Genomic DNA, 12,456 nt, shown 5'->3' with positions numbered 1-12,456 from the left:
GGATATGTAGTGTAATTGGTTACTATCCCAAGTCCATGCTGCTATTGGTCGGCTTGGGATATGTAGTGTAATTGGTTACTATCCCAAGTCCATACTGCTATTGGTTGGCTTGGGATATGCAGTGTAATTGGTTACTATCCCAAGTCCATACTGCTATTGGTTGGCTTGGGATATGCAGTGTAATTGGTTACTATCCCAAGTCCATGCTGCTATTGGTTGGCTTGGGATATGCAGTGTAATCGGTTACTCTCCCAAGTAACCAAAGTGCTAATGCTGTGGGTCAGTATTCTAAGATTATAAATAAGTCAATTAACAACAATTGGTTAAATGCAGTGGTGTATCTTAGTTTTGTGCTGCCTTAGGCATGACTAAACCTGCCCCACCCCTTCCTGTCAAAAGGCCACACCTCTTCCTCTTTAAACCAAACCTTTTCCTACTACTTTTGAAGGGAAACGGAAGGGATTAAAACCCCTTTGGTCACTTACCTGAATCCAGCACCGATGTCCCTCGGCGCTAGTTCAAGCTCCTCCTCTGCGCTTGCATTAGGCTTCCACATAGGAAAGCATTGTATCAATTCTTTCCTATGGGGATTTAGCAGACGCCTGATGTACTCATGCACATCAGTTAGGTGACTTTTGGTTTCTGAGAAACTGCAATAATTACACTTGCACGGATAAAGAGATTGGGATACTGCACCCAGACCACTTGACTGAGCTGAAGTGGTCTGGGCTCCTATATACTGGTGTATTTAGGATTTGGGTTGCCCTAGGCAGGACGGTGCTCGGGCACCCCCCCAATTTACATTCCCCACCCCTTCCTGTCAAGGCTGCACTTTGACAGACGCTCACTCACTGACAGACGCATACACTCATTGACAGACACACACTCTCATATACACTGACAAACAATGACATACACACACACACTATTACTTGGACACACACTGACAGACGCGCACACACACTGACAGATGCACGCACTCACTGACCGACACACACACATTCACTCACAGACACACACATTCATTCACAGACACACACTGACATACATACATACACACACAATCACTAACATACACACTGACAGACACACACACACTGACAGCCAGACATACACTGACAACCAGACACACACAATCACTCAGACATACACACCCTCGCCCGTAAGAAGCACGTTGTTTTGCTGTCTCCCGTTGATAAAGATTGTCAGGTAATGTATCCGCCAAGTAATCTGCTCCTTGCCGGTTTGTTTAGTGCACAGTGAAGTGGTTTTACACTGTGTTAGGTCTGATAGTGCAGGAGCTCATCAAGCACGCGTGCGATCAGCTAGGCAGCTAGGCTCTGCCAATTTCTTGTAATACATATTAACCTCTCTCTGTAACCTTAATTTTTTCCCAAGGTTTACAACATGCTAATTTTCTCAAAGCTTAGTTTTATAATTGTTTATGATTTTATGCTATAATTGTTGTAATTTTCCCAATGACAAGGGCAAGATACTATAACTTAAAATAAGTTTATCTTTAGTAATTCAATACCACTTTTCCCATTGAACTTGAAGGGAAAATACTTATTTGCTAGGAATTCTGATCCTAACTTCCAACAACCTAAGGCACCACACCAGACCCCAGGAAGCCTCCCTCCAGCAAAAGGTAGGAAACTGGAGGGCGGGTTTCCAAATGTAAATTTAGTATGTCTGTCTGTGTGTGTGTCAGTATGTCTGTCTGTGTGTTTCTGTGTATGTGTCAGTTTGTCAGTGTGTGTCAATGTGGGTGTCAGTATGTATGTCAATTTGTGTCACTATGTCTGTCAGTCTGTGTATCACAATGTGTATCAGTATGTCTGTCTGTGTATCACTATGTCTGTTAGTGTGTGTTTCAGTATATCTGTCAGTATGTCTGTCAGTGTATGTGTGTGTGTCAGCATGTCTGTCAGTGTGTGTATCTGTGTGTAATTATGTCTGACAGTATATCTGCATGTGTGTAAGTGTCAGAGTATCTGCATGTGTGCCAGTGTTTGTATCTGTGTCTGTGTATCTGCGTGCGTTAGATTGTGAATCTATGTGTATGTGAATCGGTATGTCTGTACTGCATGTGTGTCAGTGTGTATATCTGTGTATTTGCATGTGTTTCAGTGTGCGCGTATCACAGTGTGCATGTGTATCAGTATGTGTGTGTGTAACAGTGTATGCATCATTCAAATGCCAACACTAAACACAAATATACTCCTCCATTCAAACTTCAACACTACATACAAACACACTCTTGCATTCAAATGCCAACATTACATACAAACATACCTCTGTGTGCATATATATATATATATATTTGTGTGAGGGGCAAATAGCCGTATATGGAGTAAGGATCCAGCATAAGCGTAGGATAGTACAAAGGGAGCAAGTCGGTTGTGGTGTGCCGAGACCGACGATACGGTAGGCCTGTAAATAAAGAGGGCCCACCTAGGAGTAAGAAAGTAAAGTAAATGGAAAGAAAAGAGAAAGTGTTGAAATGAGGAGTGGGTGGGAGGGTCATTCTGATGCTGACCTCAAGCGATATGAGTCAGGGAAGGTGTGTCCCTTATATAGGGGAGTGAATTAATTTAAGCCCCTCCCACAAATACAGGCCAAACGGCCTTAATACTTGTGTAAGGGGCAAATAGCCGTATATGGAGTAAGGATCCAGCATAAGCATAGGATAGTATAAAGGGAGCAAGTCGGTTGTGGTGTGCCGAGACCGACGATACGGTAGGCCTGTAAATAAAGAGGGCAAAAATGAATAATCAAAGATTTAATACAGTCATCAAATATATACAAATTAACTTTTCCTTAAAGGACCACTCTAGTGCCAGGAAAACATTCTCGTTTTCCTGGCACTAGAGTACCCTGAGGGTGCCCCCACCCTCAGGGACCCCCTCCCGCCGGGCTCTGGAGAGAGGAAGGGGTTAAACTTACCTCTTTTTCCAGCGCCGGGCGGGGAGCTTTCCTCCTCCTCTCCATCTTGATCGCGACGTCATCGGCTGAATGCGCATGCGCGGCAGGAGCAGCGCTCGCATTCAGCCGGTCGCATAGGAAAGCATTTACAATGCTTTCCTATGGACGCTTGCGTGCTCTCACTGTGATTTTCACAGTGAGAAGCACGCAAGCGCCTCTAGCGGCTGTCAATGAGACAGCCACTAGAGGATTTGGATGCTGGATTAACCCTCATTATAAACATAGCAGTTTCTCTGAAACTGCTATGTTTATAAAAAAAAGGGTTAATCCTAGAGGTACCTGGCACCCAGACCACTTCATTAAGCTGAAGTCGTCTGGGTGCCTAGAGTGGTCCTTTAAAAGCATTACAGTATTTAATTCCTGGAAGGATTTTGAAGGTAGGAATCTAGGACCGCAAGTGGACACCATTTGTTGTGGGTAGGATAGTATGTTATCTCTACTGTTGGTCCGTGTTGACTCATTTCGGAATGTGGTAGAGCCAGTAGGTAATGATATATGTGTTTACGTACGTGGGATCGTTGAAGACAATGATCTGTCTGAGTGGTGGTGATGGTAGTGGATTCTCTGGCCTGAGAAAGGCATAGAAGGCACTGTGCATGGCTGGTAATGGCCGACTTGGTAGCATGATTGAATGGTTGTAGATCTAATAGGTCCGATAAGGATGGAAAAGTTGGATGGCTATTGGTAATCTCTGAGAGGAATGTGGGGGAATGGATTCCTGAAAACCTCTGAGTATATTCTTGATTGGTATGATAGCATGAAGTTATGGTAGTTTTGGCCATAGGTTATCCTGTTGTTGAATCCCTGTAAAATATATAATTAATGGTGTGTGAGATAGTTTAAGGTGGCAAAAAGAAGCAAAACCTAGGAGAAGTGTTATGACACAGATTGAGCTATGTCGTGTTCCAATGAGATTCTTTAAGCCAGGTGAAAAGCTGTGTTATGTGTTCTACAAGAATGGGACGAAAGTGCTAGGTGGGATAGTGCATGCTATGCTGCATAAGTATGTATAATCCATGATTTTGTCTCTGGAACAAAAGAGTGGCCGTGACTGTATGGGCGGCTGTAGGAAGCGTATGATGAACATGCCTGGAATATAAATGAGACAACTGTCGACAGGGATGTATAACCCCGCCTGGTACATGAAAGTAAAAGAAATGTGATAAGTGGCCAACCAAGTGACTTCCCCAGAAATATGGATGATGCCTAATACCTTATGGATGATGAGTGGCATTTGTTGATGATATGACATGTGCTTAGTTGTCTGAGTAACAACGGATGTCTTTGTTTAAGGGAATATTTCCTTGTGACAATACCAATGTGTTTGTGTTTGGTGCTATGCTGTAAATGGTGGAGATTGGAAAACCCAAGTAAAGACCCCTCTGCAAATCTTGGCTATGAGTGTGTTTACTGCCAATGGTTCTGTTGTGCTGACTGTAAGTGAGGGCTAGCTATATTCCTTGAAGGTGTATTTATGATACCTGTATGGGATCCCTTTGAAGCTCCAGAGCTTTAGTAAATCTACTACAAGTCTGGAAGGGTGATGAGTCAGTAGTGTTGAAAATGCATTGGTGTGTACAGATGGTGAGTATGTTGTTTGTAAGTTGTATTGGGACACATGGTTTGTCATGTGCCCTGAACCATTTGAACATATATGCAATAGTCTATATGCAAGGCAACTACTCATATCAATTGTCTCTGGTAGTTCAGAGGTGCTGGTACCTGGAGCCTGAGAGTGCTCGTCCATTTGTTTGGGACAAAATCCCTTCTGTATGGGTACCTGCACAAATAAACATCTCTACATATTCCAAATGCCAACCCAGCCAAGGGATGGTCGGTTCCCGATTTACCTGGAATCCCTGGATCTGACCATCACAGATACATCATCACACATATATATGCCTTGTTTCCCCAATGTGCTGGTATCATACGTGCAGGGTTAACGTCTTGTGTGTCATAAGAATTGATTGTACCAGGTAACCGAGTTTCGGTTGGTGCTGGTTGTACAGTAGCGTGAGGCCCAGCCTTGTGAGGGCTGTGGTGACCGACTCGAGATTGCCAGCCTGTCATAACTTTTTTTTTTTGTGAGGCTGGCATGGCCTGGGTGTCACCTGAGTTGGTGTAGCTGGGCCTTCCCCTGCCTCTGTGTTGTCCGTTGATGTATGGAGGAGTTTGAATAACTCTGCTTTCCTTGCTGTGGCAGGGTAGGGGATTTGTCACCTTCTTAGGTCGGTGGTAATGTGTGGGATCGTCCAGCATCTGATTGCTGCTGGACTAGTAACATCTCCTCTGCTTGAAGGTGTATCAATTCTAGCCGGGGTGCTAGGAAGAGGTGATTCTTCACCGTCTTGTTGAGAAATACTTAAATGACAATAAAGATTGCAATTATTATTTGTACCCAGGGGTCTTGTACTGGCTTGCTAGCTAAGCCGTAAGGCGAAACGATTAGGCTTGGTGTTTTTTTGGTGACTGGTGAGGCCCTGCTAGTTGCCAAGTGGCTTGAGAGGCTCTATCTATGCTTGGCGTGAGGGGATTTTGTGTGGCCACCAAACGTTGTGGCATGATGTTGGCCTCTCGGTGACCGTAACCAGAAAATAGGAAGGGGAGTGACAGGTGAGGCCCTCTCTATGATACAATGCGAGGCGGCTAGCTCACGAGTGGCCCGAGGGGTGTATGCCTCCGAGTGTGAGGCGGGGTGTTGGCCTCGCGGGACCACTAACCGAAGCATAAAACCGTAAGGCATAAGGAAATATGGCATAGACCAAGCTTATCTTAATACGTACAGTATATGTGAAAAGTAAAGTGCCGTGATGTGTAAATATTAAACATCGTAGCCATACTGGTTAAATATGTATCTATCTTAAGCCATTAAGTGCCGTATGTACAAGTGAAAAAGTGGTCTGTCCCCACCTTGTATGTTGTATATCCCCTTGCTAGGGGAAAGTCTGTTGTGTGAGCAGCGTGCTGTGAAAAATGTATGTGAACTATATTACCAGTTGCGTATATACAGATGCGTCTGCTACTGTGTAATAATATATGTATTTATACCAGATGTTGATATACTACTTGCTATGTGAATTGTATGTCTTATTGAATGGTAGGGGTCAGTGAACATGGTGTTGCAAAATGCAAGTGCACTGGAGATCTGCCAAGTGCCCTATAGGTGGCAGTGTAGTTGGAAACTGATTGGTATGTGAAATGTTGTTTGTCTGTTGACCTATAGGTGTCAGTGTTTTGGGGTTTGTAAAACCCCATGAAAATTGTCAAAGTACTTGACAGACCTGTAGGTGGCAGTGTTGATAGAACCACTGTTGGTCTTGATGTGAAATGTAATTTATTGTGAATTAAACCTGAAGTTGAGCCCGTGCTGGAGTTTAATTTATGGTTATGTTTAAAACAATCTCATGTGTAATTTATATTGGCTGGTAAATTGTATATGACATGTGAAGACAGTTTTGCTGTTGACCAGTAGGGGTCAGAAATGCTGATTGTATGGTAAAAATACCCTTCAATCCAAGCCCGTTTGACAATATACAATATGTGAACATAATAGCTTAATAACATTCATTGTAACAAACCAAAGTTCTGTAAGTGGGTTGTAAACGCACGAAACGTGTGTGTAATACAATAGTAAATGCATGAACTAGTTCCTGTTTGGTAGAAAATTGCACGAACAGTGAGCCTGGTATGTCAGGGAAACAAAACAAAACGAGCAGTGAGATTTTAAATGCACGCACAGAATTGCCTAGTATGTTTAGGCAATTGAAACAGAATGTGTTCCCGTTCGGGAGTATGCTAATGCTCGAAATGAGCCAGTGACAGATATAAACAAGTGAGTTTAAACGAATGATATGCATGAACATGCAATGGTTTTAGAACAGATTTAGACAAAATGCAGCCGTAAAGTGAGGACCTGACCCGTGCATGGTGCTGTGGGACTGATGCCTGGCGTAACGGGGAGGTCGACTTACGGTTTGTGAGTCACTTGGACACCATCCATGGCGATGGATTGAAGAAAGAAGGTGGTAGGCCGGAAAAGCCATTGGCTGGATTCCTGACACAGCTCAGCTTACAAAACCTCAAGGAGTAATCAGGTAAAATGGCGTCTGGATGACCCGGAAGTGGAAATCATTCTGATGCTGACCTCAAGCGATATGAGTCAGGTAAGAGGTGTCCCTTATATAGGGGAGTGAATTAATTTAAGCCCCTCCCACAAATACAGGCCAAACGGCCTTAATACATATATATATATACACCTCTGCATTCAAAACCCAACAATACACATAAATGCATGCTTGCATTCAAACGTCAACACCACATACAAAACACCCCTACATTCACACAAACATACTCCATACAAAAACATGCTTACATTCAAACACACGTAATAGATTCGAAAGAGGATACACACCAGAAACCAAAAGATAATCTCTATCTTGGTTTCATAAACCAACACTTGGTTTAAACACCAGCGGCTCAAGGAAGCAAGGTGAATGGTTAGAGTTAGGACCCACCTAGGGGGGTCTGCCTTGATGTGGCAGGCGGGCTCAATCCTCTCATGGCCATTGGAGGTAACTAAAAAACCTTCATTTGTTTAAAAATACAGAGGGATTAAGGAGAGAGCGCAGGTAACTTGTTTTTCTTTGTTTTTTACTATATATTGGGGCTGATGTGTACTGTAGTCATTGCAGCCACCCAGTAATGATGGCAGGGAGCGCAGGACTTATCTTTCTGCCTTTGTATCCATTTTTTGTATTACTCAGCCTTGTTACAATGCAGCCGCCCATCCCATGTGTTCCCTATTAAGGGTTAATAATGTATAGGGGTGTATATAAAAAAATACCCTTTCTGTCTCATTAGAGATTTTTGCCAGAGGCTCAAGGAAGCAAGGTGAATGGTTAGAGTTAGGACCCACCTAGGGGGTCTGCCTTGACGTTGGCAGGTGGGCTCATCCTCTCATGGCCATTGGAGGTAACGAAAAAACCTCCATTTGTTTAAAAATACATAGGGAGAAAGGAGAGAGCGCAGGTAACTTGTTTTTCTATGGTGTTCATTCTGCCCATCCACTAAATATTCTCTTGTCTCCACTGATTTGTGCATTAGGTTGTATGAAAATATGGAGAAACTGTATCTCCATTGTTCTATCTACATCTTTGACAATTTTAATAGCCAAATAGTCAAAACACGTTTTTTCCCCCAAAACCTTTAATACCATCATAATAGATTTAGACATGTTTAATTTAAAATTTGGAACTTGACCAAACTCATTGATTTCTTTCATAAAAGCTTCCAGGGAATTTAAAGGTTCTATTATAGTCACAAGAATATCATCAACATATAAGTTAATGATAGCTTCTTTGGAATTTACTAGTAGTCCCTTTATCTCCGAGCAACCTCTGATATTAGCCGCTAATGGTTCGATGGTTAAAATAAAAAGTAGGGGAGAAAGGGGACACCCCTGTCGTGTGCCATTAGAAAGTTTGAACCAATCCGAAGTAATATTAGGTCCAATAGTGCGAGCAGAAGGAGTTTTATATAGTGAAAAATAGCTCTCAGAAAAAAACCTGTTATACCATATTTCTCCAGAGAAGCCTTCATAAAATTCCACCCGACCCTTCTCGGCATCCAGTGACAGTCAGGAGAGGAAGGCGTCTCTTTTTAGGGAAATCAAAACTGTCCACAACCCTTCGGATGTTTGTTGCAGAGTTTATGCCCAGAACAAAACCTACCTGGTCCCAATGAATTAGGTATTCTATCAGAGGTTTCTCAAGGAAGTAAGGTAAAGGGTCAGAGTCGGACCCGTCTAGGGAGGTCTGCCTTGACGTTGACAGGCGGGCATTCGCTCCAGTGGCCATTGGAGCAACTAAATGACCTCCATTTGTTTAAATATACATAGGGATTAAGGAGAGAGCGCAGGTAACTTTTTTTCTTTGGTTTTTACTATATATTGGGGCTGATGTGTACTGTAGTCATTGCTGCCACCCAGGAGTGATGGGAGTGAGCGCAGGACTTTTCTTTTTGTATTTGTATCAGAGGTTTATGTCTGTTAGATAATATTGAGGCAAAAATCTTAACATCAACATTTATTAATGATATTGGTAGATAGTTTACCACCTCTAAGGGATTTTTCCATGGTTTTAGAATTGGTATAATGTTGGCTCTGGTCATTTCAACTGGAAATTCTCCTGTTTGAATAACGCTAGTAAAAGTTTAAACCATAGCTCCAATGACTTTATGATTGTATAATTTATAGAATTGGTTGATAAATCCATCGGGAAAAGGAGTCTTGTATTTTTCTAGCTGGGTAATTACAGCCTGTATCTCCTCGGTAAAAATATATCTATTTAAAGAATCTTTTTGATTTTCAGACAAAAAATGGAGAGGAGATCTCTTTAAATATGCATTTATTAGATCTTTATTTGTGTGAGGGATCAGATTATATAACTTAGAATAATAAGAATTAAAGCATTTCCCTATATCTCTGGGATTTATATACGTATTCGTTTCATCAATTAGTTGAAATACTCGGTTACTTGTTTGTTTCTTTCTTAATTTATTGGTTAACACTTTATCTGCTATGTTTCCCTTATATAATAATAATTTAGCTTACATTTTTCTAAAAATGTGTATCTTTCGATCTAGCAAACACTGTTTGTATTTATTTTGGACTTGAGTTATTTCAGTCAGAATTTCTTTTGTAATAAGCTCCTCTTAGACAGGGTATAAAGCGTACGGTATAAAGTTGATAATTTTTTTCCTTATTTTATATTTTTTTAAAAATCTAATCTGTAGCTTAATAAAATGTCCCCGTATAACGACCTTGAAGGCACACCAATTATTGATTGGCAAAGTATCCTGAAGATTATTGTTTAAAAATAAAAATTCTATTTTCTGTTTCCGATATTCATAATTGCTTTCATATCTCAAAAGAAAATCATTAAGCTTCCAAGTGGATCTATTTAGTTTTGGGTACCTATTTTCGTATTTCCATATTTAATATACTATGATCTGACCACACATTGTCTATTATCTCTATTCCTTCAACTTCCTCTATACGAAGTGAGTTTCCCCAGATCATATCAATCCGTGAGTAAGAAATATGAGTTTTGGAAAGATGGGTATATTCCGTGTCAAAGGGTGGATTAATCTCCATACGTCAAACAAGTTGTATTGATTTAGAATGTTGTATAAAGATTTAGCTTGTTTGATAACTAATTTATTTACTTTAATACCTTCAGGCCTTTTTTTGTCTAGAGTTGGATCTAAAATAGAATTAAAATCTCTGGCAATTATACAAATACCCTCTGTAACTTTCTCCATTTTCTCCAGAATCATTGTTAATGTTCCAGTCAGAGTAATATTTGGGAGATAAACACCCACCAGGGTATATTTGATGTAATTGATTAGACATACAATAATCAGATAGCGGCCCTCTAAATCCAAGTATTGATAACGTACGTCTACTTGCAGTCTATCTGTGTGGCGAAACCGACCTCGCCACGTGTCCTTGGAGGGGGCTGCTTGCCCGCCTCTTGCCTTTAGACTATGGCCCCTGTTCTTTTACCCTGGTTTGTGCCTTTCTGCTGACTGTTAAAGCCATGCTACCCCAGATAGCTATGCCATGGAGCCCAGCCGTATACTGAAAGGCTGTATGAAAGACTTCAGCTCCATGGCAATTGAACTGTGTGAATAGGATCTGAGCGCTATTCGGTAGTTTTGTGCGCTCAGATCCCAGCTATCTGGGGATATGTGACATGTCTGTGTTTTATGTATAAAATGTGACTTTGTGTATTTTATAGTAGTTTAATGCTTTGTGCTCACCATGTGCATAATGGAGTCTTGTCTCTGTCCTGGGAGATAATTTAATTACTTCTCAATTATCTCCAGGATAGAAGACTCTGAAACCGGTCTGGGCCAGATAGCCATGTGCCAGCCAGGGCCCAAAAGATATTTTACTAACTTTTGAACCCCTGGTCTGATTCATGCCATTTTTTTAATATGTTGTTCCCCTGAATGGATTGATTGTGAATATGTTATTGTTATGTGAATGTGATGTATGGTTTTAGAGTTATGAAAGTTGGGTAACAAGTATGTTTTAAAATGTATGTATAATTGGATTACCTCCCAGGCTAAGAGGAGGGAATCTGTGGGATGTAACTATTGTGTGATTGGTGTATTGTAAATCCCTCCCTTGTATGGGAGAATCCTTTATAAGACAGTGTGTGAATAAATCTGTTGTTCCTGTTTCAACCCTCAAAGTGAAGTGTCGTCTCATTCTTGGGGGGAATTGGAGTGTTTGCTGACTGCCAGGAGTGTAAGCTGTTCGTATGCTTTTCTTGTTCAGCTATTCCAGTGTTCGTGTGTTTCCAGTTCGGGAGATTGGTGCTTGCAGTAGCTGCTTGTCTATCTGGAAGGGGATTATCGTCTAAACGGTTTTTATCCTCTTGTGGGCGAAACGGTCCGGTATAAGGATAGCGACTCCACAGGACTTTTTTGCTTTGTTTAGAGGCTGTTATCAGCTTTGGATATTGAGTGAGTTTTCTGATGGAAAGTTATGTCTACCTTTTTTTATAAGGTGAGTTAGAACTATAGACCTTTTGTGAGGTGAGTTTAGACCCTGTGTATTAACCGATAAAATTTTAACCATTAAATAAATTTTTACTCTGTGAGCTTTGCCACCAAACAATACAAAAACATTAACATACATCCTACTACCAAAGACAAAAAATGATCCACAGCTGAGCCACCTTTCGCTCAACAAATTTAAAAAGTTCGATCTCATTAAGGGAAACCCATTACGAAAAAAACATCTCATTCTACGAAGCAAAGTATGAGGCGAAACATTGATAGATACCGAGCGGAGATTAGATATGCTATATACTCATAAAATAAAGAGAAGAACAATTTTATAAATAAATAAATAAAATAAAAAATAATATATATAATAAATATATAAGAAAACAAATAAATATTGCTAAACGTAAAATACGGTACATAAACCTCTCTACATGCGATCTGTGCTATTCAGTTAGAATTAGTTAAACTGTTCCTGCCTTAAAAAAGAGTCTGATAACTGTATGAATATTATATGAATATAAAATTAGTGATTTAATGGTAACTGATCTATAACCACTCATGCAGACGTATACTTACTAAACTCCTTAAATACTATATAAATAGCGTAATAATTAGACTTGTGCAAAAACAAATCATCTATAGTGCATCTTATTAATTATACCGCATAAATATGCGTATAGGTACCTAACACACTTTATGTGTGAATTGCACTATACTTTTAATAAATTATTCCTATCTTAAAGAAGAATTTTACAGATATATTAATAGTGTTTTATTAACAAGCTAATTTTGTGTATAAACACTGTTTCAGTGAGGTATCTTTTATTTAGACCGTACATTCATTCTAATAATAACCCCCCCCCCCCAAAAAAAAAAAACAGACTACATTTGAAC

This window comes from Pelobates fuscus, chromosome 8, assembly GCF_036172605.1.
Source record: "Pelobates fuscus isolate aPelFus1 chromosome 8, aPelFus1.pri, whole genome shotgun sequence".
In the NCBI taxonomy this organism is placed as follows: domain Eukaryota; kingdom Metazoa; phylum Chordata; class Amphibia; order Anura; family Pelobatidae; genus Pelobates; species Pelobates fuscus.
This window is presented reverse-complemented; position numbering follows the sequence as displayed.